Raw genomic sequence first — 4,516 nt, 5'->3', positions numbered from 1 at the left:
ATACAGTGATGGCCTTTGGGAAAAGCAGATCCAGAGTTTAATTGAAGCCTCGGTCATACTGGAAGAGCAGGGTCGGAAACACAGGCTATATTCTAGGGAAATGCAAATTTATTCTGATTTTAATCACTGCAGCTTAGGATGCAGGATTTGGTCAAATCTGTTGCATTCTTCTAGGCCAGCATTTCTCAACTTTTTGACCCCGGAGGAGCCCTTGAAATATTTTTCAGGCCTTGGGGAACCCCTGCACATTCAGGCCAGAAGTCACAAAATGGTTACATTCATTTCGTGTGTAAGCCTGTATACGTGCATTAACAGTGTTCTTAAACTAAAGAATGAAACTTACCTCTTTCATGTGAAGTTGCCTGAATTTGAAATATTGTTTTAAATAAATCATGATCTCCCAGGGAACCCCTGGTGACCTCTTGCAGAACCCTGGCTGAGAAACCCTGTTCTAGTCTATGTAGTTTGAGCTTTTTGCTATCATGAAGAAAACCACTTGTAAGCATAGTTTAACTTGAATGACTTTGTGACAATATATACTTCACAGAGTGAATTTATGCCATAGAACAGATACATAAATTGACAGATGAGGTTTGTCCACAAAATAATGTACATAGGGGAAAAAACTTGATGCTATAGCATCATTAACTTGATAAATGCCAGAATTGAAATGTTCAACATGCCAACCCATCAAATGTAGCCACTCCTAATCTGAACTCTTCAGATATTTCAGCCAATAGAACACAAGCAGTAGTGATAGATTTTTAGTCTTGTACAATGTTTGTCAACCTTGGCAACTTCAAGACGTGTGAACTTCAATTCCCAGAATTCTCCAGCCAGCTTGCTTTAAGATGTGTGGACATCAACTCCGAAAATTCCCCAGCCAGCATGCCAGGAGTTGACATCCACACACCTTAAAGTTGCCAAGGTTGAGAAACACTTATCTGGTATGTGGAGGAGTAGGATAGGACTGATCTAAGACCTCCCGTATCCTATGGCAAAATTTTGGGTCTCACTCTCTTGCTGTTTCTCAGGTCTGCATTTGAAAATATTAGGTACTTTACAGCTGCTCAAAGGGTCAGACTATTGAAGAAGGAGCCCTCAAGTGGGAAGTGTGTGTGCTTATGCAGAGACTAAAAGAGAAAATTGACAAAAAGAAGTCATTCAGGCAACAACTGACATAGCAGCACTGAAATCTAAGCTGTAATGGATTTTTACAAAAGGAATGAAGATTTTATAATTTTTCGACAAGAGGTGTACCAGAGCTGGGTTGCGAAAATCCGGTGATTGTATCTTAGCAAAGAGATTTAAGAAACTTAATTCTTTGCTCCCATCTAGTGGTTATTTGGGTGTTTGCAGCCCAGATCAGGTAGCCCTATCAGACAAGTCCAAAAACGTCCACACATGGACACTCCTACTTTAAACTTGCTAGATAAACTATACATGCCACTGCGCCTAAAGGTTTTATAAGAGTGGTGGCAGGAGTGGGCTGGAGAAGAGTTGGCCAACCTCATTTTCTACCATGAACATAGCAGAGCTTTAACATCCAGATTAAGACAGGATCCAGATGTTGCTTTTGCAGTGGCTGCCTTTCATTGGAGTTCCTGAAGAGCGACTAAGGTGAGACCAATCGAGGGTTGAGAGTAAATCTAAAACAGGCTTTAAAAACGGGTCTCTAGCATTGACTCCTCGATGGCTCTCTCTTCTGGCAGAGGGCTCTTCTTACAATTTATCAGTTTCATTTCTTTGGAGAACCTGGACTATTCCAAAAGTAAAGAAATCATAACTGAAAGTGGTGAGCTCCATCAAATCTCTCTTTCAGGAAAGAAAGTTGTCACACTTGGTCACACGTTTGCGAAAAATGATGGGAGAATATTAATTCACGCTTGCTCGACAGTGGCCCTTAAGAGTGCTAGAAGCTGCTGCAGGAACAAAGAAACATTTTAGCATCTACTGTATGTCACTGAATTGCAGCTAGATTGAGCAGGGCAGAAGATGGTCAAAGCTCTCACTAAATTTCGTATTCCTGTCACCATATTCTAGATGGAAACATCACGGACAAGGTGGATTTGGTGACGAGAGAAGCTGAAGCACTCATAAAAATGGAGGGGTCGTCAACAAGCCAAATGTGCCAAAGCTCAAAACGAGCCCTTCTAATGTGGTCGCTGAGACTTTCAATTATGAAAGGCTGCTCCCCTTGAACCAACAGCTGAGCACCCTTGGATTGATTAGACTTCCCCATCTCTTAACTTGCTGCTTTTTATGGCTGTCAGTGATGAACTGGTCAAACTCTGTCTGTAAACTGTGCTGAGGTTGATGCAAGTAAAGTAAAATAAGCCAGAGGCTTGCTGGCAATGCCACTTTATTTTGCATAAAGGTTTTTTTTAAAAAAAAATCATTTATATAAAAAAATTATTGCAGTTTAGGCAGTATGCTACTGGGAATAAATTAAATCCAAGAAAGAAAAGAAATAATAAACTATGCATTGGTTTGATGTCACCTGCTGGATACTTGAGGATATTTCAGTGCTCAGGGCTGCTTGTCTCAGAAAACTTTCAAGCATTGGAATACACAAAGAGAATATAAGAAAGCTGTATCAATTACTCTTTTAACTTCTCCTCGTAATAATTCCCAGTACGTAAGTACAACAATGTGCCAATTTAAAATATTCAAAACGGCCTTCTAAAAGCTGCAAAAATCTACACAAGACCAATATGAACATTAGTAGAAATAGAAATAGAATACTTGATTGGCCAAGTATGATTGGACATACAAGGAATTTGATTTTGGTGGAAGGGCTCTCAACATATCTACACAACATCAAAAATAAACAATAGTAAAGCAATGATGTTATTTACTAAAACTGTACCATCAAGAAAGAAAAAAATTGAAGGAAAATAACACTACGGCTATTAACTAACACGCACTCATATTTAAAGGGAGAATTAAGGGACAGGATGCTGCATCTGTTCTCTAACGTATGTTCACATTTAACGGAGCATTACCGGTCACGTCTTAGCAGTCGTGTCTTACCATGCATTGTCAATCATTATACCAGGCTACATTAATTAGGAGTTCAACAGAGCAATGGCAGGAGGAGAAAAACTGTTTCAATGTCTAGAAGTTTTGACATACGGTACTCTGTAGCGCCATCCTGACGGCAGAAGTTGAAACAGTTTATGTCCAGGATGCGAAGGGTCTGCAAATGTCTTCTCCACCCCCCTTTTGACCCTTGCAATATACAGGTCTTCTATAGAAGGCAGGGGTCAAAAGGGGGGCGGAGAAGACATTTGCAGACCCTTCGCATCCTGGACATAAACTGTTTCAACTTCTGCCATCAGGATGGCGCTGCAATATACAGGTCTTCTATAGAAGGCAGGACCGGGACGCGGTGGCGCTGCGGGTTAAACTGCTGAGCTGTCAATCGGAAGGTCGGCGGTTCGAATCTGCGCGACGGGGTGAGCTCCCGTTGCTAGTCCCAGCTCCTGCTCACCTAGCAGTTCGAAAACATGCAAATGTGAGTAGATCAATAGGTACCACTTCGGCGGGAAGGTAACGGCGTTCCGTGTCGTCATGCCGGCCACATGACCCGGAAGTGTCTGCGGACAACGTCGGCTCTAACGGCTTAGAAACGGAGATGAGCACCGCCCCCTAGAGTCGGACACGACTGGACTTTACGTCAAGGGAAACCTTTACCTTTACCTTTTATAGAAGGCAGGAGGATTGCAATTATTCTTTCTGCAGACTTAACTATCCGTTGAAGTCTGTATTTGGTTGCGGAACCAAACCAGACAGTTATAGAAGAGATATAGAGAATAGAGATGACACAAATTGCATCTAAAAACTATTGAACATTGTCTTTACCTTGTGGCGTAGCATATGAGCACAGACACCAGGGAAATCTTCTTGAAGGAAGCATCCTGTAATAGGGGGTCCTGCTATAGCAGGGCTCCCTATTTATCACCTGTCACTCCTCAAATGGAGTGAAAAATCACAGAAGGAACTTTAGTGAATGGAGCAGCACAGGATGCCCTGAGAGGGCTTTCGGTGACAAATCCACACTCTGAACTGAGCTTGAAAACAGAGCAAAATGAGAACCCCTATCTCATTCTGTATAGTATTATCCTCTGGGCTCAAAATACCTAATTTATCTGGAGATCGCACAAATTAGGACAAAGTGCTAAGTGCAGGACCTGTCAACATACAGAGCCCTGTACAATTCTGTTCTTTTTTGGGGGGGGGTAGAGGTTTTTTGAAGGGGGGAAGAAGCTAAGTTATAGCTTATTTTAGAACCCTAAACTCAGTGTGATTCCAGGGGGCAGATTTACTGAGAGACGCTTAGCTTGACTCTTGAATGTCTGAGCTTCCAAACAGCCACATTTCAGGCCAGTTGAAATTCCTCAGTTTTTAAAAGCAGCCTCAGGCAAAGGCATTATAGTAGTACAAAATAAATGAAGCAAAACTAGAAACTGAAGGAAATTTAATTTTCCCTCGATAGAGCTTCACTTTTTTTTTT

At 41.6% G+C, this 4,516-nt stretch overlaps 1 pseudogene; it reads left to right on the top strand.

The window, feature by feature from the left end:
- The first annotated feature begins 1,206 nt into the window (after positions 1 to 1,206).
- LOC134502237 (translation initiation factor eIF2B subunit alpha-like) lies at positions 1,207 to 2,311 on the top strand (annotated as a pseudogene).
- Positions 2,312 to 4,516: the final 2,205 nt, after the last annotated feature.

The sequence above is a fragment of the Candoia aspera genome, chromosome 8 (assembly GCF_035149785.1).
Source record: "Candoia aspera isolate rCanAsp1 chromosome 8, rCanAsp1.hap2, whole genome shotgun sequence".
Lineage (NCBI taxonomy): Eukaryota > Metazoa > Chordata > Lepidosauria > Squamata > Boidae > Candoia > Candoia aspera.
Note: the sequence above shows the minus strand (reverse complement) of the source record. Positions and strands in the feature narration are given on the sequence as shown.